At 39.5% G+C, this 25,603-nt stretch overlaps 1 long non-coding RNA gene and 1 other non-coding gene across 2 annotated transcripts in view; one reads left to right on the top strand and one right to left on the bottom strand.

Annotated features, from left to right (window-relative positions):
- Positions 1–414: 414 nt before the first annotated feature.
- The window catches only part of LOC138991177 (uncharacterized), a 56,022-nt gene continuing 30,833 nt past the window's right edge, over positions 415–25,603 (top strand). The window contains exons 1-4 of the long non-coding RNA XR_011467138.1: positions 415–555; positions 17,304–17,389; positions 20,244–20,520; positions 22,673–23,079. This is a non-coding gene — a long non-coding RNA (uncharacterized lncRNA). The remainder of the gene's footprint in view (positions 556–17,303; positions 17,390–20,243; positions 20,521–22,672; positions 23,080–25,603) is intronic.
- TRNAG-CCC (transfer RNA glycine (anticodon CCC)) lies at positions 23,286–23,358 on the bottom strand. Its single transcript has one exon. It is a non-coding gene; the product is annotated as a tRNA-Gly (tRNA).

Raw genomic sequence — 25,603 nt, 5'->3', positions numbered from 1 at the left:
AAAAAAAAAAAAAAACCAGGTAAAATAAATTTTGAAAATGTATTTTACTTAATTCAATGTATCTAAAATATCATCATGCCAACACATAACCAACATAAAAATTGTTAGTGTGACAGTTTACAATTTTTTTATTGTACTAAGTCTTCAAAACTTGCTATGTATTTTATGCTGACAGCACATCTCAATTTAGACTCACCATGTGTTAAATGCGCAACTGCCTCACATGGCTGGCGATTACTGAACTGGGCAATACGGGTTTACAGAAACCTGATACATAGTCACACAAGTAAATATTTGGATGACAGTCGTAATAAGCGCTTGGGAAGAACTTGGGAATGCTAAAGGTGAGACTCAGGGGATGAACTGCTATTAACCAGGTGTGAAGGAAGATAAGAGTACTCCAGGCAAAGGAAACAGTCTGTGTAACAACTTTGAGTTGAAAAAAAGAGTGAAAAGGAGGCCAGTGAGCTGAAATGTGTGAGTAAGTGGGGAAATGAAGACACTAAGAACAGAACGATATAAAACATCCAAAAGAAATGTAGTTTTAGAGAAAAGGTAAATGTGACTTTGAGACATTGACTTTTTTAATGGATATCTTTCCCCATCACTATTGTATTTTGTTTGTTTTTTACTTTTTGCTGCACCGGATCTTTGTTGCTGTGCACAGGCTTTCTCTGGTTGTGGCGAGCAGGGACTGCTCTTCATTGCGGTACACGGGCTTCTCGTTTAGGTGGCTTCTCTCGTGGTGAAGCACAGGCTCTCGGCCGCCGGCTTCAGTAGTTACGGTGAACAGGCATAGTTATCCTGCAGCATGTGGGATCTTCCTGGACCAGGGATCGAACCTGTGTCCTCTGAATTCACAGGTGGATTCTTAACCAGTAGATCACCAGAGAAGCCCAAGACATTGACTTTTGGTTGAAAAAAATAGAGATATGGTATAGGAAGATGGGAGAAAGGAAAGACCAGAGATTTAGCCTTTGGAGTTGGTGGAGCTGGCAAGTTACCTCTTTTGTCAAAGTCCTAAGGTCTGGACTTCTTTTTCTGGGGCCACTCCCAGGTGGGCTGGAGACCACAGCTGGGAGGGAGTGGATTAAGTTGATGAAACAGATCAGGAGTGGGCAGAGACAGAGTGAATATAAAGTGCATCCTGGAAAGGGCCAAAGGTCATGAAGGGGAGATTAAACCCAGCAATGAAGTTTTGGGGGCCAACAGGAAAAGGAATAAAAGTTTAAATCAAAGAGATGGAAGCCTGAGAGTGGTGAAATGACATGAGGGAGCAAAATCAAGAAGTAGGGGGTCAAAGTCAGCAGATCAAAAGTGATTGGTGGACAGTTGTATTCCTCAGGACAGCATCTTTGTGGGTGGTGGGTAGACCAGGTTTAAAATTGAGGTGAAGAGTCCAGTAGATACTCTCAACAGCTACCATGTTTCCAGTACTTCTATACACTGCCAGCTTCAGACAAAGTGACCCAGAGTCTGGTCCTGGAACATGAGTTGATCCCTCTCAGGGCTATGGTACGTTTCTGTGCCTGGAGAGAAAGCTTACTTGTTTGGGAGCTGTGGAAACCTGCCCCAACTGTTACCTCCCATGCTTACAATCTGGCACACAAGGTGTCTGCTGCTCTCAGCAAATCTGAAGGAGATGGCGGCGATGAACACTGGTATTTATTTTTCAGATGGTAAAGTCTCTCTTCCACCCATCACCAGGAGAAGGCAGGGCATTTCTGCATCACTAGACCTTGGGTCAAAACCTGCTACTCCTAATTCCATCATGATTTGCTTAAAGCTTGCTGTGTTCCTGCTGAGATCATATGAAGAAGCCTGATTCGTAGGTTCCCAGAGTTTATATTTTCCTCTCATCTGGAAATGCTGAAACAGCAAAGTGTTCTCTTGGCTGAGTGAGAGAATCCAACAGTTGGTAAGATGGCAGTGAGCCTGTTTGAAGACCCAGTCCTGAGCTGGACACAGATAGCAAATACTGCACTTCAAAAGCAAACCAAACCACCCTTACAGACCAAAGTCTTTTAGCAGGAAAAAAGCTGTTTCCTTCACATAATGTGATAATGTTCTGCCTTGGAGATGATAATTGGCTTTCAAGGACAAATGGTTTGCTCAGTAATGTTTGTGGAAATGTTGCCATCTACTCTCTAGGTCTTAGTTCTGAAGGTATTCTCCCTCATAATCTCTGAAAGTTAAAGATGATAGGTGCATGAATAAGAAGAGTAACAATGTATGGGATAGGGATCATTTCCAAGACCAAAGGAGTCATTTTTAATCTAGGCTTGTCAAAATAACTGTCTACATTTATTGATCATGTTGATTAAATAATGATTAAGAGCCGTGTTAAATCATTCTGGAACCATGCAGACTTAAACAATTTTGAGTAAATTAAAAGAAAATATGTTTGTAAGCTATGCTTTTGGATGACAGTGCATTCAGGTCTTTTGTGAATGACAAGAGGAAAAGAAAGGAGAGGTGTTCGAGGAGGTGGGAAGCTACATAGGATCACTCGGGGCTTGGAGGTCATGACCAGGTGTTTGGGTTTTATTCTAAGAGTAATAAGAAGCTAGGGGGGATATTCACAGGGGGAGTATTCACAAGATCTGATTTGTGTTTTTAGAAGTGCATGCTGGCTACCTTGGGGTGTAGTCATATTCAATCTAGAGGGAGGATGAAGTTCCCATTCTAGTTCTGGTCATGTTGCTGCTGAAAGGCATGGGTTCCCAGGTGATGTGGCAACAAATAGAAAAAACTCAGAGGGGAGAAAAGAACAAGCCAACCTTGTAGCAAGAGGTTTCCTCCACCCATATGTCCTACTGGCTTGGAAATGTAGCCAGAATCAAAGGGTGTATAACATCATCAAGCCTTTGGGGGGAGTTTTGTTTGCAGAGAAGTTATGCTTGGGAACAGGTTTGAAAAACTTGAAAATGTGATGATAAAAGTCAGGCCTGCCATTCTTCGGGGTTGGTACACGTCCTGAACAGACTTGCCAGGGCAGGTCCCACACAGAATGTTCCGCTACAGGCTTCTCAGTACCGCTTCTCTAGGGTGACTCCCACCCTGAAGAGGAGTCCAAGGGGATTTGGCTCCAGAAGGACCATCTGGGATTGGAAGTCCACCCATTTCACTCCTGATAGAGATATTTTCTCTGTCCCTCCGGGTCACTCTCCCTTCATTCAGTTGCATAGCATCTCTCCTCCCCTTTGCCAGGCCTTTGTGAGTCATAGGGGCACCCTGCCCATAGGCAGTTGACCCTGCAGAGAGGAGACACACAGCACATCTTTTTCAGGGATTTTAGTGAAAATTTCCTTTATTACTGGGAGGAAATTTCAGGGTACAGGTTACATACAGTCCTTCTCATTCTCCTTTGAGTGAAGCCAGTTAAGAATTAAGAAGCCCCTTATTTGCCCCTCTGCTTCGGCTAAAGGAAGCAGCGTTTAGTTTAGCATAGCATGCATGGTCAGTCATGTCTGACTCTTTGTGACCCCATGGACTACATTCTGCCAGGCTCTTCTGTCCGTGGGATTTCCCAGGCAAGAATAGTGGAGTGGGTTGCCATCTCCTCTTCCAGGGCATCTTCTCCACCCAGGGATTGAACCCATCTCCCCAGGGTCTCCTGCATTGCAGGTAGATTTTTTTTTTAACTGCTGAGCCACCGGGGAAGCCCTTAACTCCTCTGCGTAAGTCTGTGTGATTGAATTCTTCTGTTTCATCCTGACTCTCACCCTCCAGAGCTGGACTGGACTGGTTCAGCTAACGTCTTTCTCTATCTGCTTCTGAGGTTTCTGAGAAAAAAAGTCCCTGTAGGTCTGGGTGCAGACTTATCTCTTTAGTTTCAGGCTGAAGTGGTTTTTCTTGAAGCTGCATAAGCCCCCTTGCAGTTAGCAATCTCTGGATTTTGTTCTTGGACCTTGCCAGACTCCCTCACACCTTTGTGTGTGTGTGTGTCCCAGGCTCCTTCTTCCTGGCTCACTCTGCTCAGCTGAGACGTCTGTCTCTATCCACAAAATCTCTTCTGTAGCAAAGCCTTGGCTGACCCAATCTGCCTCCCTCTGTTGAACCTCATCTCTCTCTACAAGACGTCACCATCTAACCTTTCAGATACAGGTTAGCAGGCCCCTTCCCATCATTTTTCTCCTCTTGAGCCCTGGGAGTTGATAAATGTAGAATAACTTGTTTTCATGCCATACCCTAGGCCTGTATGCCATAAATTTTACAATGTTAAGATTTTGAAAATTCAGCTTGGTTATTTTAAAGGTCATCTCTATGGAGTTTTATTAAATTCCTTTTAAAGTTTTTTATTATATTTTTATTTCAAAAATTTTACCCTCTTTATACAATTTTCTAAGTATCTGGACCTCCCAAATTTATTAATATATTTCTCTAAATATTTACTGTTTATCTTAAAGAATACTGTGCCATATATATATATATATATATATATATATATATATATGAAAAAGTGGAATGAAAGTGTTAGTTGCTCAGTCATGTCCGACTCTTGCGAACCCATGGACTGTAGCCCCCTAGGCTCCTCTGTTCATGGAATTCTCCAGGCAAGAATACTAGAGTGGGTAGTCATTCCCTTCTACAGGAGATCTTCCTGACCCAGGGATCGACCCCGGGTCTTCTGCATTGCAGGTGGATTCTTTACTGTCTGAGCCACCAGAGAATTGAGAGAGCTCTATGATTAGATGACTTTTTATAAAAAGCATTCAGAATAATTTTAAGTGTATGTTTTGAACTTTGAGATGTGTCAGATACTTTTACTTCACTAATTACAGTTAGAAGTAATTTTAGCTCTAATATTTAAAGAAGGAGACCCTAATAATTATATCCCTTTGTACATTAGCAAAACCTGGTATTTCTATTATCAGAATGAAGGTTCATTGGAATTGCCCCTTTGCCCAGCACTCTGGCTGAGTTGCAGGTACATGAGGAAGGGTTAAGGCAGTGAGATGGAGTCTGTACTTGAAGTGTTTAACAAACACAAGTTTAATGGGCTGGTAGGGGAGGAAACAGCATTTGCCTTGGATATCGTTTGGGTCAAGCTTTGGTAACTGTAATGACTTCTCAGAACTTAGGTTGGGTAACCCACTGATCAGTCTTGGATCTTTTGTTTTTCCAGTTATAAATTCTCTTGTGGCTTAATTATATATGAAAATGTAAACAGAGAAGGGTCATTAAGCAGCCTATAATGAGGTCAAAGTGCCTGTGGATTCTCTACCTGCCTTTTGCTGGATTACATATTAATATTTCCTGGTAATGGGCAATCAACTGGGTGTTCATAAACTTTCAGGACTCTAGACAAAAAAGTATTTACATAAAACCCAATATTCACTGGCTTCCAAATGGGGTCATATGAACATCTCCCTCCTGTCTTCTCTACTCCTGACATTGAAAAGCAGGTGCCTTAACAGTGGTCCAACCCAGAGTCTTTGTGGAATTCCCATGTCTGCACTCTTTGCTTCATCTTGACCTATGGCTTTTAACAATTTATGTCGATAGAGCTTATTCTGGGAGTCTTTTTATTTTTTTAAAAAAAGAGCAAAGGGGGATACAGTTTGGCGATATCCTCTTTTCTCTCTATTCATATTCCTCCCACTTGTCACTGTTTCCATCAAGATGTTTTAAAAATTATATGAGCACTCCATGTTCACTGTGAAAAATTAGAAAATACAGAAGAGCAAAAGGAGAAAAATTACATCAAATTTTACCATGCAGAGGTATCCAATTTGGTTTATAACAAAGTTCTCATTGGAGTGCACAGCCGTTTCTATGAATTCTTCATGGGGGTGTTATCTACTGTGGATCTATGTCTAAGAGCTACTATTACTGGAACCAGGAGAGACAAACTGATCTTGAGACCAAGTATAGTAGGATGAGAACATGGTAAGACTACAGTGTTTTGTGCAGCCAAGGAGAGACGGCATTGACTCACTCTTGCCATCCTGTGGGACCACTTGGCTGTGTGTGAGGACAGAAGAGGTCTCTGTCAGGGCTGTGAACAGCTTGGTTCAGACTTCGGACTGACTGCAGAATGACAAACAATAGCATGGGGATACTCTGGGATGGCTTACTGCTTTTTTTCTTTAAAAAGTCTTTGAATTCTTTTAACTGTCTGGCTTTACTTATAATTAAAGAAATGCTAATTGGAACATCCCTGAGCTCTGTTACTACTTATTAAATTAGCAAAAAATTAGTAACTGGCAAAATCCCATGCTAGTGGAAGGGTTGGCGCACAGATAGCGTTTGTATGTTGCAAGTGACATTTCAGTTGCTCCAGTGATTCTGGAAAACGTTTTGTTCGATTATAATAAGGACAGTGACACTGATTTTGTGCTCTTTTACTCAGCTATCACCCATGTTATGGGATATTGCTTGAGGAAATAATAAAAAATAAAATCATTTATATGAAAAAGTTACAATTTAGATTATCAGGAAAAGCATTGTCAAGAGACTCTCCTTCTATTTTATCATTTTCAAAATGTGTTTTATCCACTTAAGAGAGCTTTTCTAAGTATTGTAGTGTTTGAGTGGTGACTGAGCCCAAGGCTGCAGGAGATAAACTTCTCTTGCTTAAGTGGAAGGGCACAACTGGTGACTTTCTGCACAGGAAAAGCTGCCTGTGGATTTTCCTCATTCCTGCCAAATTATCCCAATATGTACACTAATGTTGATTGATAGTGTAACAGAATGCAGAATGAATGGGGATCTTAGAGGACATCTTGTTTAACTCACTAACTGAGACGTGTACCTCCTCTAAGCTTGTGGGCAGATGTCTGGTCACTGCTTCAACTCATAACCTCTTGGAACCATTTGTTGGAAGTTCCATTATTCAGAAAGTTCTTCCTTAGGTTAAAACAAAATCAGAGACTTCCTGGTGGTCCAGTGGTTAAGACTCTTGAACTCCCAATGCAGGGTGCATGGGTTTGATCCTTGGTTCTGCTCAGCACAGCCAAAAAAACAAACAAAACAAAATCAGCCTACTTACAATTTCACCTATTAATTCCACTTCAGTCTTCTAAGGACATGTAAAATAAATCTGGTTTCCTTTTAAGTCTTTTTCCCCCCAGGCTGAAAATAGCTCTTTTAGACTTTGCTCAGATGTTGAACATATGGTTATTTTTCTCTGGAAGCATACCAATTTGTTGATATTCTCCTTAAAGCATTGCAGAAGAAAATGACCACAATCCCCTGTATGTAGTCTAAACATTTCAGAGAAGGCCTAGGAGGATTGCTCATTCTTGACACCACATTTTTATGAAAATTAAGACCTTATTAACTTTCATTCCTGCCATTTACCCATATTGTATGTGTGTACAACTAAAAGTTATTAATATCTTCATTTATGTGGTTGTTTGGTTTCTCTATTCTGTAGAAGTGCTTCATTATATATAAATGTATAAATACTTTGATGAGGAATCATTCAGAGATAGTAACAAGCACTAATCTGAATTTTTGCATATGTAAATGTCCATCTAACCACTACCTAGAACAACATGTAGAAATTTTCCAGCACCTCGGTTAACAGCTCCCCAAATGTAACTTTTATTCTGACCTCTGTAACTGTGGGTTAATTTTGCTGTTTGAACTTCATGTAAATGAAATTGTGATATTCCAGTTCTCACTTTGGTGTCTATGAGCTTTATTCATAGTTTTGAATGAAGCTGAAGCTTACTTTTTTCAATGCTATTTTGCATTCTGTAGTATGAATTATACCACAATTTATTTATCTATCAGTTGTTAGCCTTTCTTGAATAAAACTCCCATGACAGTTCTAACATATGTCTTTTGGAAGATATAATTACTCACACCTGTTATATACTCAGCCATAGAATTGATGGTGAGTTTTCATGGTTGCTCAGCAGTAAAGAGTCCGTCTTCAATGCAAGAGACAGGGGTTTGATCCCTGGATCGGGAAGGTCCCCTGGAGAAGGAAATGGCAGCCCACTCCAGTATTCTTGCCTGGGAAATCCCATGGACAGGGGAGCCTAGCAGGTTACAGTCCAGTGTTTGTCACTCAGTCATGTCCAGCTCTTTGTGACCCCACCAACTGTAGCCCGCCAGGCTCCTCTATCCATGGGATTCTCCAAGCAAGAATACTGGAGTGGATTGCCATTCCCTTCCCCAGAGGTTACAGTCCATGGGCTCACAAAAGAGCTGGACATGACTTAGCAACTAAATAACAAAAGAATTGATAAGTTTCACTTAGTATATACTGTTTTGTTTGGTATCCACTGCCAAACAATTTCCAAAGTGGTTATACTACTTTATATTCTCACTAGTAATGTGTGGAGTTTCAATTCTCCATATCTTTTCCAGCACTAATTATTGAAAGTTCTTTTCATTTTAGCCAGTTTAAAGAGGTGTATGGTGTTATCTAATTGTTTTATTTCACATTTTCCTGATGACTGGTTAGCAGTATAATATTCAAGTAAAATTAATTGCATGATTCAGCTCTCTTGAATTCATTTTGGATTGCTACTTTATTATCCCATAAATTTGCTATTCCACTAGCTTCTTATTATCCCCTCATTTTAATTATACCATTTATCCTCCAAGTCCCCATAATATGTGGATGTGTACGGAATAAGGCATCAAGCCCGTCTAAGTTGATATCATGTTTTGATTGGCATCCTTGGGTAAGCCTTTCAACCAGCTATGAAATCAGCCTAACTGTGTGACTATCAGCCCATATTTCACCATGCTCTCCATGAAGTTGCCTAAAAATATTGAAATTCAGATCTTCTCATACCTATAATATTCTTCTTACCTATCAGTCTAGTTGGTATTCCTACCAAAAAATGAAGTAAGTTTAAGTTGGTATTCTCCGTGAATCAAGACTGGCTTCTATTAATCATGTATTCCTTTTCTAGAGCTTACAAATTATCCTTTTGATTTCCTAATGATGTATCTTCCACTTTAGAAATGTAAGACAGCATTTTCAACTTCTTACTTAAAACAAAAGTGTGGTTTATGATGGTCTCGTTGCTTCATTCAATTGCTGTGTTTAAGCTGATTTTCTTTTTTATAAATTGAACTCTTCCTTAAAGATTTTAAGATAGCTCATTAGTTGACAACTACATAATCAGTACTTTTTTCATAGAGGATAGGAATTAAGCATTTCACAGTGTAAGTAATCATTTTTAATTTATTTCTAAACTTAAATTTCTAATTATCTGATTTTCCTAATCCCATATGTACTAAAATAATGCTTTACTTTTGCAAATGGGCAGAATGATAGAAAAGATGGATAGTGGGAAATATTTTTTAAAAAGAAGATCAAAACTTAAAATACTGTGGATCATTTAATAAAATTATCTTGGTCTATTAAATAGCATCTCAATGAGATTAAAGAGGTGGTCAACTTTTAAAGTGAGAATCTGGTCTAGCTTTGAGAAATACAGAATCAGTAACAGATATAACCAATTTATATCTTAGGGCTATTGTTGCTTATTACATTTCTTTGTGAATTAAGCAAGAAAAGTAAAGATTTCACGGAATATATTCAGTTAGTTATAGCAGCTGCCTTAAGATTGAAGATTTGGGGGCTGCTACAACCCCCCAGTTAGCCTTGTCTTCTATTTCTTCATTATATTGCAGCAAAATATTTGAATCAAAGAAAAACAAGAAGTTACCTAGTTCAATGTTTAAAATTTACCAGTGAGGAAACAAAAACGCAGTGAAACAAAATGATTTGCTTAAATTTTACCACCCACGTGGTGGTTGAAGAAGCAGATGGACAATATTTCTGCTTTCAGGGAGATCACATTTTAGTTGGAAACGGACCCGGAAGAAGAAAACACAAACACTAGAACAGAATAGATGGTGGTAAGTTTTAGACAGAGACTGGGATACACTACATCGAGTGGTCAGATCTTGTGGAATTTAGTTCTCTTTCTGCTTTACCAAAATGTTTCTTGAATGACTGTTTCGGAGTGGGAGGGGTGGGTGGGGTGAATTGAGAGAGTAGCACTGAAATATATACATTACCATGTGTAAAACAGATAGCTAGTGGGAAGTTGCTGTGTGACATAGGGAGCTCAGCCTGGTGCTCTGTGACAGCTAGAGGGGTGAGGTGGGGAATGTGGGAGGGAGGCTCAGAAGGGAGGGGATATATGCACACTTAAAGCTGACACATGCTGTTGTACTGCAGAAATCAACACAACATTGTAAAGCAATTATCTTCCAATTGAAATTAAAAAATTAAAAAAGAAATAGAGGAGATGAAAGACAATACTTTGCATGTATATTGAACGTCAAAATACAAGTTTATTTTCTTTTGAGTAACATACCCCCATTTGTTTGGTTTTTCGGGGGGGGGTCTTATTATTGTTATTAAAGTACAGTTTTTTACAATATTGTATTAGTTTCAGGTGTACAGCACAGTGATTCTGTTGGTTTTATTTTGGGGGAGATTATGTTCCATTATAGGTTATCACAAGAAATTGAGTATAATTCCTCATTCTACACAGTAAGTCCTTCTTGCTCTCACTTGTTTTTTAAACAAACTCGGAATATATTTACAGAATGAAGATACGTGTAAATGGAAAATATACTTGAGGAATTCGGGAAGTCCTGCAGTGTGGCTTAGGGCAAATGAATCATATCTTTCCACCTTTGAAATTGTTTTTCCAGATGTATTGATTAAAATCTTCTCAGAGGAGTTTGATGAAATGGTATGACTAATGACTAACCTAGGAAATATTTCCATAGCTTTTCTAAGGAAGACTGGAAAGATACTCTTAGAGGCCTCCTCAAATCCCAGTTTTGACATTGAAGCTCGACCAGTGTACACGTCATCTAATTTGGTGATCCTTCAGCTTTCCTGCCACCGAATAGGGAAAACATTTAACATCAAGAACTATGTTAGACTTCAGGGAATAAAAATGTCTGAGATAGGATCCTGGCCCTCAGGGATGCTATACTCTAATTAAGGAGATAAGTCCCAGGTTAGTATGTTGAGCAAGTAGACAGAAAAGACGCTTGATGGCTATCCGGAGGAGGAGAAAATGCCTTTCTGTAGGAGGAAGGCTTCCTGGTAGACGTTATGAGGTGGACTGGACTCTGGAGGATACGTGCTTTGAAAAGGAGAATGCTGTAACTATAGCAGTGCTGGTGGAAGGTTTCTCAAATAAAGCTTCTACAGGGACTGGGGCAAAGGTTCTTGTTGTTCCCCAGTGACATAGGTCAAAAAAGTCCGTTTGTGATGAACAAGCCTGGGTGACCGGAAAAGGTAAAATGGGGTAGGGTAGGGCAAAGAGGGAGGTGAAAGATGATTTTGTAGTCTGTGTCTGGGTGACAGATGGCTTCATTCATATGACTGAGGAATTCTGAAGGGAAAGCAGGTTTGAGGGTAAGGTCATATCTGAGGTTAGTAGCAAATCTGATTTAAAATGTCCATCAGATAGTAGGAGTGAAGAACTGGGCCAGGAGTGAGGTGATGGTAGTATTGAGGAATCACTGCTGTGAGCAGTGGTCAATGAGATGGGGAATGTGGGAACTCTAAGTGAAACACTGAGCAAGAGCCACTGCTGCTTTCCACTGGGGCCTTTCTAATTGATCTCCTAGAGTAAAATGATTCCTTGGAAGCTCAAGAGAGCTGACAGTTATTGACCCAATACTCACCTCATTCAATACTTGATGTTAATGACAGTAAATGGGGCAACCTATATTAGTACCTACACAGTCCTACTCTTGCTTATTAATAGGATGAAATGTATATGTTATACACCATGTATCTATCTCATATACTTTGTGATCTAGACTAAGGCATACCTGAGGGTAGAAAGAAGCACAATTCAATCATTCCAGGACACCATGTGTACGCCAAGACTGCCCCAGGCAAAGCAGTAAGTATGGCAGACTACCTACTGAGAAATTACAGTTGTAAAAACTGTAAGGTAAAAAAAGAGCAATTTTTATTGTTTTATTAGCTAAGTGACCCTGTATAAACCACTCAATCTCTCTAAGCCTTGGTTTTCTCATTTGCAGAATTTAAAGAGGAACTGTCCCTCTATAGTTCTTTTCACATCAGAGTGACCCTTCCAGTATGAATGCTAGTTCTGAGTATGTTGTTATTGTCGTTTAGTTGCCCAGTTGTGTCTGACTCTTTGCAACCCTGTGGATTGCAAGTACATAGGTGAAAGCAGAGAAATCGTTAGAACCAATAGAAAACTATTGCAATAATCTAGATCAGAGATGATTTTAGTTTGGACTGGAATGGTAGCAATGAAAGTTATGAGACGAGATTAGATTCTGGATATAACTTGAAGGAAGAGTCTACAAGATTTTTGTAGAGAATGAGAGATGTTAAGGAAGAATATAACTATTTTGATATACGTCACTGAAGGAATAAACTTTCTATTCATGAGGCTGGGAAAACTATGAGTGGAGTAGATTTCGGAGGAAGATCAACTTTGGAAATGTTAAGTTTTAGATGTCAATTAAGGATCCAAGTAGAGGCGTTGAGTAAGATATTGAAGTCTGTAGTCCGGGAGAGTTTAAGCTGCAGATATATATATTTGGAAGTCCCCAGATGATATCAGTAAGTATGTGATGGTCCAAGAGAAGAGAAGAGACACAAGGTCTGAGCCCTGTGCATTCTGACTAAACGCGAAGGTAAAAGAGATGGAAGGAAACAGCAAAGGAAATTGAAAAGGAGCAGCCAGAGTGCTAGGTGGAAAACCAAACAAACCTATCTTGGGATAAGCAGGAGGAGTATTTACTAATGGGAAGGGAATTATCAACTCATATGCGCAGTGGTCTGCTGCTGGTACATCAAGTCAGATGAGAACTTAAAATTGATCATTGGATTTAGCGACATAAAGGTCACTGAGGAAGTTCAGTTCAGTTCAGCTGCTCAGTCGTGTCCGACTCTTTGTGACCCCATGAATCGCAGCACGCCAGGCCTCCCTGTCCATCACCAACTCCCGGAGTTCACTCAGACTCACGTCCATCGAGTCAGTGATGCCATCCAGCCATCTCATCCTCTGTCGTTCCCTTCTCCTCCTACCCCCAATCCTTCCCAGCATCAGAGTCTTTTCCAATGAGTCAGCTCTTCACATGAGGTGGCCAAAGTATTGGAGTTTCAGCTTTAGCATCAGTCCTTCCAATAAATACCCAGGACTGATCTCCTTTAGGATGGACTGGTTGGATCTCCTTGCAGTCCAAGGGACTCTCAAGAGTCTTCTCCAACACCACAGTTCAAAAGCATCAATTCTTCGGCGCTCAGCTTTCTTCACAATCCAACTCTCACATCCATACATGACCACAGAAAAAACCATAGCCTTGACTAGATGGACCTTTGTCGGCAGAGTAATGTCTCTGCTTTTCAATATGCTATCTAGGTTGGTCATAACTTTCCTTCCAAGGAGTAAGCATCTTTTAATTTCATGGTTGCAATCACCATCTGCAGTGATTTTGGAGCCCCAAAAAATAAAGTCTGATACTGTTTCCACTGTTTCCCCATCTATTTGCCATGAAGTGATGGGACCAGATGCCATGATCTTCGTTTTCTGAATGTTGAGCTTTAAGCCAACTTTTTCACTCTCCTCTTTCACTTTCATCAAGAGGCTTTTTAGTTCCTCTTCACTTTCTGCCATAAGGGTGGTGTCATCTGCATAGCTGAGGTTATTGATATTTCTCCCGGCAGTCTTGATTCCAGCTTGTGCTTCTTCCAGCCCAGCGTTTCTCATGATGTACTCTGCATAGAAGTTAAATAAGCAGGGTGACAGTATACAGCCTTGATGTACTCCTTTTCCTATTTGGAACCAGTCTGTTGTTCCATGTCCAGTTCTAACTGTTGCTTCCTGACCTGCATACAGGTTTCTCAAGAGGCAGGTCAGGTGGTCTGGTATGCCCATCTCTTTCAGAATTTTCCACAGTTTATTGTGATCTACACAGTCAAAGGCTTTGGCATAGTAAATAAAACAGAAATAGATGTTTTTCTGGAACTCTCTTGCTTTTTCCATGATCCAGCGGATGTTGGCAATTTGATCTCTGGTTCCTCGGCCTTTTCTAAAACCAGCTTGAACATCTGGAAATTCACAGTTCACATATTGCTGAAGCCTGGCTTGGAGAATTTTGAGCATTACTTTACCAGTGTGTGAGATGAGTGCAATTGTGCGGTAGTTTGAGCATTCTTTGGCATTGCCTTTCTTTGGGATTGGAATGAAAACTGAGCTTTTCCAGTCCTGTGGCCACTGCTGAGTTTTCTAAATTTGCTGGCATACTGAGTGCAGCACTTTCACAGAATCGTCTTTCAGGATTTGAAATAGCTCCACTGGAATTCCATCACCTCCACTAGCTTTGTTCATAGTGATGCTTCCTAAGGCCCACTTGACTTCACATTCCAGCATGTCAGGTTCTAGGTGAGTGATCACACCATCGTGATTATCTGGGTCATCGTTTTATCATTGAGGAATGATGAGGGCAAAAGCCTGAGGTAGAAGGGTTTAAGAGAGGAAAGGGGAAAAAATTGGAGACAGCACTTAGACAACTTTTTAAGATTTTCTCTAACAGGGAGAAGAGAAGTGAAGTGACAGCTGGAAGGGAAAGTGAAGTTGAGTATTTTTTTTTTCCTGCAAGATGGACAATGATCAAATAGAAAAGAAGAAATGGAAAATACAGCAGTGAGGAATAAAATTTGTAGAGTGATGTCAAGAAGGAAGAGAGCTAGTGTGAAAAGTTAAAGGGGGATGATGGGCTTTGCTTGTCTAGTAATAGCACATGGCAGCAGATAGAAGTGGGGTTGACGTGAAGAGAGGTCAAGTCTCTGGTTTGTTCCGAGTGTGCGCCTGGTCATTCCACACTGGCTTTCTACTGTGGAAGAGAGTTGTGTGTCCACTGTGGACCTTTGAATAAGGCTCACTGAAGTCTAGTATATTAATATAATGTCCGTGCTTTCACTGCATGAGACACAGGAAGTCTAGGGTTTTAATCTCAGTTCCACGTCAATTTCCCAAAGTGAGGTTATTTCGCTGACCTTCAGTTTCTGGGGGTTGGAGGGGAAGGAGAGGGAGGGAGGGAGTTAGGGAGAGATAGGGTGAGAGAGCACTTATCTTTTTCTCTTTGGTCCGGAGCATTACTTCTTAATTGTATGCTTTCCTCATTCTGTTTCACTAAATTCTCCTATGCTCTCTCTTTAAATTCCCTTGTTTAGAAGGCAAAGTTAAACCACTGTTACAAAATTTCCTTTCTGTTCAGAGTCAGTGTACTTTTGTTACTGTTTGAAGACTTGTATTGGAGGAGCATTTTTATGGCTCACAAGTAATTTCTTTTAATTTATATCATGTTTGTAAGCAAGGAAGTACCTATTTAACATTTAACGTATTGGGACTTTGGGAAGCAGAGAGGTTAAGTGACTAGCCCAAGGACACACAGCTACTACGTGGTAGACCTGGGCCAGAAATTAAGGTATTTTTCTAATAGTACCTCTCTCTAATAATACCTTTCACAGTATTAAATTGCAGTATTAGAATGGAGGCTTATACTTAAATGTAGAATGCAAAGAAACTAAATAAAGAAAATATTCAAAATATATTCTGCCATTTTGTTCTTGTTAAAAATAAATTATATAAGAATATATTCTTTTTTTTTTTAAAGAATTCTGACAGTTCAGACAAAGCAAGTCCCCATTTACTCACCCAAGTCTCACTGCCCTTCATAGAGGTGACTACTGTTATCAATCAGCTTGTACGTATCTCTCTCTTTTAAAAAGTGGCCTCTGGTGTTGCTTTACCTGGTTTGAAAAGTAGTATGTTGTCATTATAAGAGAAAAAAGAAGAGAAAAAACCACCCACTCATTATCTCACTAAACAGAGATAAATATTTTAGTGTCTTTCCTACTAGTTTTTTTTAAATTAATTTTTTTGGGGCATAGTTGATTTACAATATTGTGTTAGTTTCTGCTGTATAGCAAAGTGAATCAGTTATACATTTACATATATCCACTCTTAGATTCTATTCCCGTATAGGTCATCACGTAGTGGAGCTCCCTGTGCTGTACAGTAGGTTCTTATTAAATGTTATCTATTTCATAGTGGTGTGTATATATCAATTCCAGTCTCCCAATTTATCCCTCCTCCCCCCAACCGCTTGATAACCTTAAGTTTGTTTTCTGTATATGTGTCTCCATTTATGTTTTGTAAATCCTACTAGTTTTTATCTACGAGATATTTATAATAATGCATATTTTATATAATTGTATTTTTAGTGCCTGACGTTTTAACACTGTTGGGTAGCTGCCTGTTCTCTAGCTCAGTCACCCACCTGGAAGCTAGTACCACATCACAACCAGCTGTCTGCATGGCATCATACCCCAAATGCCAGCTATCTATCCCTTGAGAAAGAAATTCTGCTCCTAAGACTATTTCCTACCTCACTAAGGATAAATGAGGCTTTGTGTGCTAACAAAAAACAGCAAAGGGCCCTAACCCCAACCAATGGGAGAAAGGTTAAATAAATTTTGTTGCATCTGTAAGATGGAATGCTGCCATCAAAAATCATGATTTCCCCTTGAAGAAAAATGACATCTTTTCTTCTCAAGCTAGGATGGAAAACAATAACTAACAAAAGGTCAAAAGGGATTTTTGCATATGAACATGCAGGTTTTGGTTGATCCTGTATCTATTTCACACAAAAAATATGCTATACCCCAAACATTGTGGTCTATTGTTATTTAATAAGCAAACCTATCTAAAAAAACCATGATTTTCTAATTACCTGGGAAAATGCTTATAATAAAATAATAGGTATATATATCATACTGCTGCTGCTGCTGCTGCTGCTAAGTCGCTTCAGTCGTGTCCGACTATATGAGTATGTATAAACTGTGTGTGTATAAAAATACATATAATATTATAATTTAAAAATATATCTTTATATATTTCATGCCTTTACATTAGATTATGTTTTTTTAAGTGTATTAATTTGTGCTAAATAATTTCATAAGAAATGCATTAAAATATTAACTGCAGTTATCTGTCAGAAGTGGATGATGGTTGATTATTTCTTTCAACATATTTTTCTGTGCTTTTATACTTCTTCCAGTAAAGATATATTACTTTTATGAGGAAAACAAATTTTTTAACATTGTATTATGGGCATTTTCCCATATTGCTAACAATTTTTTTGGAACCCTTGTTTTTAATGACAGCATATTTCTTTAGTTAGATGTGGTCCCCTAATTTAACTATTTACTATAATATTGGAAGTTTCCAATCTTTTTGAAATTATAAATAATGTTGAGATAAATTATCTCCTTTATCAGGTGGGAATGTTCTTTTTCTGTCTAATAGGGTGCATCTTCATTTATGAACCTCACTGAGTGTTTTTCAGGAAGAGAGAACAGATTCCATGTTAATTATTGAATCTCATTGTCTAGGTGAGTGCTTCACATCTACTGAGCCACTTATATCAAAGAATAATGACGGGGACAATAATAATGAACATGCATCTTTGGTTACTCATTAATGCCATCTGCTCAGTAAACCATTAATGGGCTTACACTTTTGACCTGTGAAAAGTGCTTTTAATTACACTTTTTTCCCCTCTTTTCACTGTGTGATTCTACCAGACTGCTGGATCCTTTGAACATGCTGTCACTTGTTTGGAGTGGCAAATAAGCTCTCTGGTTTTATGCTGACTTAAACAATGATTAAAAACAAATATCCCTCTAGGCTTTGGGTGTTGCACTAAGTATAGGATGAATATTTTGGGGTTAAAAGTTCCCACAGTCTATTTGATTAATAAGCAAATCATGTAACTTTTCAGTAATAGATAATTGCTCAATGATTACAAATAAAACAAAAACATAAAAATGATGAAACTAGTAATCAACTAAATTAAAACAACTATTAAAATTAAATAACTTTTTAAACTTATGAAATTAGCAAAGATTTTTAAACTGAAACATCCAGTTTTGTTAGATATAGAGAAAAACATTCATGGAAAGCTTATTGGCCAGTGAGATTGTAAACTGATTCCCTTTGGTCAATTTGGACATAAATATTAATGCCTAAAATCTACTTTCTCTTTGAGCCAGTGTTTATACTTAGAGAAATGTATCCTAAAGAAATAATTATTACTGTGGGATTCTGGTAAAGATTAGTGACAAAACATGTTCAGCAATATTTATACTAAGAAATTAAGAGAACAATCTCAACCTGAGTATATTCAGTCAATATGTATTTATTGAGTCCTATTATATGCCAAATTCCATCATTCCTCAGAATCTTTGGATACAATGATGATGGAACAGGTGATCAAATACCTGTAGCCCAGTAGGTACATCCGTTCAATGAAATTCTAGGTACCCATTTAAAAATCATGCTGCACAAGTTTGCTTCAGTTAAGATAAACTTACAGAATTTAGGTTTACCTTACTGTGTTAAGCAACAAAATACAAGAGAAATTCTTTTTACAAAGTAATGATAATCATGCATTGAACAATGGGCAGTGTAGGACTGTAATCGCTGAGAGAATTTTTTTTAAAAAACTAAGATTTGGGGGAAGTCAAGGCTGCTAACATTGTTAGAGTGGAATGCTTGGGAGGAAGAAGTCCATGAAGAGAGAGCTTCATATATCTCTAGAGGGATCCCCTTGAGTCTTTGAGTGCTGATCTGTACATATGTGAAAAGGGACTTTCTGAACCTAAGGAAATAACTGCTAGAAGGAATGGGTAGGAAATAGCAGCATCACACAAAGTAGGGGAGTACTAATGTTTCCTTCAGCCAGAGTACAAAGAATTTATAGAGCAGAATTCTTAGAAGGTAATCACTTTAATAATAGGGATTAATTGGACTTAGACTAAAGGCTGCTTTGGACCTATCCTCAGTTCAGTTCAGTCGCTCAGTCATGTCTGACTCTTTGCGACCCCATGAACCGCAGCACGCCAGGCCTCCCTGTCCATCACCAACTCCCAGAGTTCACTCAGACTCACATCCATCGAGTCAGTGATGCCATCCAGCCATCTCATCCTCTGTCATCCCCTTCTCCTCCTGCCCCCAATCCCTCCCAGCATCAGAGTCTTTTCCAGTGAGTCAACTCTTCTCATGAGGTGGCCAAAGTACTGGAGTTTCAGCTTCAGGATCATTCCCTCCAAAGAAATCCCAGGGCTGATCTCCTTCAGAATGGACTGGTTGGATCTCTTTGCAGTCCAAGGGACTCTCAAGAGTCTTCTCCAACACCACAGTTCAAAAGCATCAATTCTTTGGCGCTCAGCCTTCTTCACAGTCCAACTCTCACATCCGTACATGACCACAGGAAAAACCATAGCCTTGACTAGACGAACCTTTGTTGGCCTATCCTAACAAAGCTTAAAAGCAAGATACACAAAGATGCAGCTGATTGCTAATAACTTCACTGCACACCAGAACAAAATCCAATGCTGTTTAAAGTAATTTAACAAAATTCAACTACCAGTGAGGTAAAATTAACTCTCTGTAGCAATCAATCAAAAATTATCAGGTATGCAAAGAGGTAGGAACATCCAACCCATAGTCAGAAGAAAAATCAGTCAGTGGAAAAAGAAATGACACAGGTACAGAAAATAGCAGAAAAAGAACATCAAAGCAGCTATTCTATATATATATATACATACACATATGTATGTTCAAAAAGGTAGAGGAAAACCTGATGATGATAGAAATTGAAGATATTAAAAAAGGACCTAAGTGGGACTTTTAGAAATGAAAAATAAAACATCAGAAACAAAAAATACATTGGATGAGATTAACAGCAGATTAGATACTGCCAAAGAAGAGATCAGTTTAAAGATATAGCAATAGAAGTGTTCCAAAATGAGGCAAAGATATATATATATATATATATATATATATTTTTTTTTTTAGGAACAGAACATCAGTGATGTGTGAACCAATATAACACGTTCTATCACATGTGTTACTAGAAGCAGAAAATTTTTTTTCTGGAAATAATAGGCAAAGTTGGGGAGTTGATTGCTTGCAAAGGGCAAGAAGATAATTTTTTGGATGATGGAAATATTTTATATCAATTAAATATATATATTAATTGTGGTTTATACAATTTTATTCATATATCAAAACTCACTAGACTTAAAATTGGTAAATTTTACTGCAGATTTATCTCTATAAAAATTATGGTCCCCTTCACAAAAATGATGTGGAGTATCATGAAATGATGAAAAATGTAGTAAGGTAAAAAAGAAAAACTTATAATACATGTTTACATTACATTTTATTTTTTGAAAAATATAGAAAAGACTCTTGAGAATCCCTTTGAAAGCAAGGAAACCAAACCAGTCAGTCTTAAAGGAAATCAACCCTGAAGACTCACTGGAAGGACTGATGCTAAAGCAGAAGCTCCAATACTTTGTCTGCCTGCTGCAAACAGCTGACTCATTGGGAAAGACCCTGAAGCTGGGAAAGATTGAGGACAGAGAGAGAAGGGGATGACAGAGGATGAGATGGTTCGATGGCATCATGGGTTCAATGCCATGAACTTGGGCAAACTGCAGGAGATGGCAAAGGACAGGTAAGCCTGGTGTGATGCAGTCCAAGGGGTCACAAAGAGTTGGACTTGACTTAGCGACTGAACAACAACAAAGAAAAAGGCTGAAGAGATATATAACAAAATATTAGCCCTACTGATTGCTTTGTAATGGGAAAATTTTTTTTAAGTAAGTTAATTTTTCTTCTTTTTGCTTAATGTTTAGTTTTAGTTTTCAATTTTTTCCCCAAAGACTAGTTCCGTTGTCCAGACTTGAAAGATGTGATAGGAATCACCAGCCCTGCATCTTTCAAGTCTTTGATGATGGAACTAGTCTTTCTGATGGTTGAGGGTGGGGGTGTTTCATAATACTCCACAGTTCACGAGACTAATGTGCAGACTTTGCCCAAGTCTGAGTATACATATTCAGACTACATACTCTGAACTGGGGATACAATCACCTAATAGGTTTATGGTCACCCAGGACCTACGACTAGGTGGGCTGATCTGTACGATAATCTCTTAACTGTAAGTGGTGTACCTCAGGATGGGTCTCCAAGAATTAGCACATTTTGGAGTAGAAGTCAGTAAAGATTCAGAGGACTGGTTATTTCCCTCAGTGCACAGTGTTCTTGCCCAATGGTCATACTTCCCACAGTTTCCATAGGAACAGTTAGGAGAGAGATGTAACCTGCTTTCGTGTGCTTGCGAGTCTCTTCCTCAGTAGTGCCTTGCTTTCCTTCTACGAACTGATTCCGATCAGAGAAGTGGCTATTACAGTAGTTCTCATCAGACTTAAAGTTTGTTTGCCAGACTTAAAGTTGTTAGTTATATAAATCAAGTAGGACCTTAGTGGGCTTCCCCCTATTTCAACCCGAAGGGACCCACAATAAACCAACAAAAAGAATCATTCATTGAATGTCAGACAGTTCTGCCCATTAGGTTATTTTGCATCTGTGTATCTTGCATTTAATCATTGCTAATCAATACTCAGCTTCTGTGACCCCAGATTCCTGGTATTTTTCGGTAAAATCAGTGGAGCTCATTTCCAATGCAGTGCCTCCAGCTTATAGGAAATAACTGTGTGCATGGGTGCTCAGTCGCTCAGTTGTGTCCGACTCTTTTTGATCCCATTGACTGTAGCCTGCCAGGCTCTTCTGTCCATGGAATTTCCCAGGCAAGATAGTGGAATGGGTTGCCATTTCCTCCTGCGGGGCATCTGCCAGAACTGAGGATTGAACTCATGTCTTCTACATTGCCGGTAGATTCTTTACTGCTGAGCCACCTGGGAAGCCCATCGGCTATTACTAGGTGAGGTCTTATGAGACCTTCAAGCAAGGCAAGGACAGTTTTAGTAAAAGGAGGATTTGAGACTTTTTTCCACTCTCATTAGACAACTCAGCTCAGTGTAGTCAGTTATCTGAATCTTCCCATTTGTCCTCATTTTACATCTTGGGGCTCTAGCCTTTTATTACTGCTGCCCTTGGTTTCACCTAACATATTTGCCTAGGTTGTGAATTACATTTAATGGACATAGTTAAATGTTACAAAATGGGTAACATCTAAAATCAATCTTTGAGTTTGTTTTGGGGTTGTTACAGGCCTTCAGGAGCAAGAGATTGGAGACTTGTATAGGACCATTATAGAAATCCCCTGATAATTGGTCTGTATTTTTAGCCAGTAATTTTTAATTTTCAAAATATCCTTCTGTTTCCTTAAGCTATCAAATGTCCTTGTGCTTTTTCATTCCTTTTATATAGTAGTTATTTGCCAGAGGAGCGGTCCCCAACCTTTTTTACACCAGGGACCAGTTTTGTGGAAGACAGGTTTTCCATGGACCCAGGGTGAGGAGATGGTCTTGGGATGATTCAAGCACATAACATTTATGCGCTTTATTTCTATTATTGTTACATCAGCTTCACCTCAGATCATCAGGCACTAGATCCTGCAGGTTGGAAACCCCTGTTATATATGGGGGTCTCGCCAAACCTGCCTTCAGTGAGGTCTTCATTCCAGCTGATCACCATTTGCCCTTGGCTGCCATGGGCTGCTAGAGTTTCATCCGTTACTACCAGCCGGGCTTATTGTTCCATTTAGTTGCAATCAGGTCAGATGATAGATTTATTCATAATGCCTCTGTTTTATTAGGAATCTGTTGCTTGTCCCTGATACCTGATACACATATCTGCTTATTTAGGTTCCGTAATAGGCAGAACAATGTCTCTGAAGATGCCCCTCTTCTAATCCCTGGAACCTGTGAGTGTGTTAAGTTTACATGGCAAAGAAGAATCAAGGGTGCAGATGGAATTAATGTTGACAATCAACTGGCTTTACAATAGGGAGACTAGCCTGGATTATCCAGGTGGAACCAGTGTAATCACCAGAGTGCTGAAAAATGGAGGAGGAGTTAGAAAAAGGGAAAGTCAAAGGAAGATGTGTCAAGGGAAGAACGGTCAGAGAAATGCGGTGTTGCTGGCTTTGATGATGGAAGAAAGATGCCTCTGAAAACTGGGGAAACCAAGAAATGGATTCTTCCGTGGAGTCCCCAGAAAGGAATGCACACTTGTTGATTCCTTGATTTTAGAACTCCTGACTTCTAGAACTGTAAGTGAATGATTTTGTGTTGTCTTAAACTACAAAGTTTGTAGTAAGTAACATTGCAGTAGCAATAGAAAACAGCAGATTCTTAGTTTCAAGCACAAGAAACTACACGGCTTTAAAAATATATATTTTTATTTTTATTTCTTTATTTGACTGCACCAGTCTTAGTTGTGGCATGCAAACTCTTATTTGCTTAATATGGGGTCTAGTTCCCTGACCAGGGATTGAACCTGGGCCCCCTGCATTGGGAGTACAGAGTCTTAGCCACTGGACCACCAGGCAAGTCCCCTAAATGTCTATTATTGAGAGAGTTTTATCAGATAGCACATAGACTATCTGGGAGAACCAGAACACAAGCCCTGGAGGCTCTTTGTCTGAAATCATACCACAGTCTTCTCAAGAACGTGGTTCACTGAACTGTCTCAGTCCCCTTGGGGGCATGGCGACTGCGCTTGCGCTGTTGATAGCATTGCAGGACACTAGGTCTCAAACACTGTTGCTGGAAAATTCAGCCTCCCTCTGGAAACTAAATGTAGGTGCTATTCTGTGTCACCCTCTCCAGACATAGATTTTGTGCAGTCTCCACCTCTTTGGGTCATTAACATCTAATCAGAACCTAGAATCTAGATGTATGATTATCTTGGCTTGGCTTGTATGCTTGCACCCTGTAGCTGCAAGGGATTTTGAGAAATATCTGCCATCGCTTACTTTTCTGCTCTGCTTCCAGGCTGGTGCGTTCCTCACTTAAGAAGGTGATTCAGCTGCTAGTTACCAAAAAGAATGACTAATGTCTACCACAGCATTTATAATCCCAGCAGAGGAGAGATTTTTGTCTCCCAGGGTCTGCTCCAATCTCTGAGAAAGATTCTGACTGACCTTAGGTCTTTTGCTGACCCCCTGTAACGAATTATTGTTTAATATGAGTAGAGGGTCACTGGTTAGCAGGTTTTGGTGGGGGTCCTTGACTTCCCTTTATGGAAAGATATAGGTACCCAAAGGAACAGTGATTGAGTTAGCAGACAAAGAGGGAAAGGAAAAAGCCATATTATGATAAAAAGAGCTTATGGCTATAGCTAGACCCATTTAAGTTAAATCACTGCTTGCTGGTTTTCAAACTCCAATTTATTCAAATGTACCTGCATTTTACCAGGGGAGTTAAACAGTCCTAATTCTGGTGCCGAGGTGCCTGTATATGTCCAGATTCTGTCACTACTAACTGGGTGATTTTTGTGTTTCAATGTTCTCATTTTTAGAATGGATATAAGAATAGTACTTCCTAGAACAGTTGTGATTAATACATGAATTAATGAACTTAGAATAGTGCTTGGTACATAGGAATTGCTATCATTAATTATTATTATTATTTTAATACAACTGAGACACACAAAGACAGGAACTTAATTATGTTTATATAATCTAGTTTTCAAACTGTTATTTCTGCTAATGGTGGAGTGTGGGTGTGGGAGGGGAACTGAAAATGGCCAATAAGGGATAATTCAAACAGCATATTTTAGACAAAAGCAGTAAGTTTAAAACTCAAACTCCTAAAGAAACTGTCTCCCCTCTCTCGTGGGGTCTCACCCTCCTCTCCTTTCCTCCCCTAATGTGAACTGGAGTGCAGGAAGAAAATGTGGACGATTGTGGCAGCAGGATGGTCCCCAGGCTGTCTCCTGTATCTTCTCAGATGGCCATCTGACTGGTGTGTCTGGTCAAATCTTGTCCCTTTAATCTTGAGCCGGTGGCCACTGAAGTATCACTGGTTTGGGGCATCCCTGAAGAATTTGGGTCCTGCCACAGCCTCCAGAAATGAAGTCCATGCTCACTGTGACCCTTTCTCCCGACTCCAGGCTGCTCTGCTTTAATTTTCCTGGAATGCCCAGAATTCCCACTTGTTTTATCTCTGCATTTTATGGTATGCATTACCACCCTCTGGGCTTCCCAGGCGGTACAGTTGTAAAGGATCTGCCTGCCAATGCAGGAGACACGAGTTTGATCCCTAGATCAGGAAGATCCCCTGGAGGAAGAAATGGCTACCCACTCCAGTATTTTTGCCTGGAGAATCCCATGGACAGAGGAGCCTGGCATTTTACAGTCCATGGGGTCGCAAAGAGGCAGACACGACTAAGCACTCACACACGCACGCACCACCCTCTACCGTTCCTACTCTGTTGACTCCGTACCACGTTGAAAAGAGCGTGTAAAATGCTAGTCTTTTTTAAGGAGTTTGCATTTTCTAAAGGCTATTCTTTTGAGACATGAGGAGAAAGTTTCTGTACTTGGATTCCTCTAGCTTCCTGAACTTCTTCCTTTTCTTTTTTTTCTTACTCTATCCTGTCACTCATCTCCTGTTCCCCTAGTGACAAAGATTTCTTTTTTTCCCTTTCCCTGAGTTAAGAGGTGTACCATATCCTGAATTCTTTCTGCCTTTGTTTCCCTGCTTTGTCTTTCAGGCTCTGGTTCTTAGTATTTCAAGAAAAAACTTTTGAGTTGCAAAATTTCATTCCTTCTCAGTAGAATTTGGTGATCA

This window comes from Bos mutus, chromosome 16 (assembly GCF_027580195.1).
Source record: "Bos mutus isolate GX-2022 chromosome 16, NWIPB_WYAK_1.1, whole genome shotgun sequence".
Taxonomy (NCBI): Eukaryota; Metazoa; Chordata; class Mammalia; order Artiodactyla; family Bovidae; genus Bos; species Bos mutus.
Note: the sequence above shows the minus strand (reverse complement) of the source record. Positions and strands in the feature narration are given on the sequence as shown.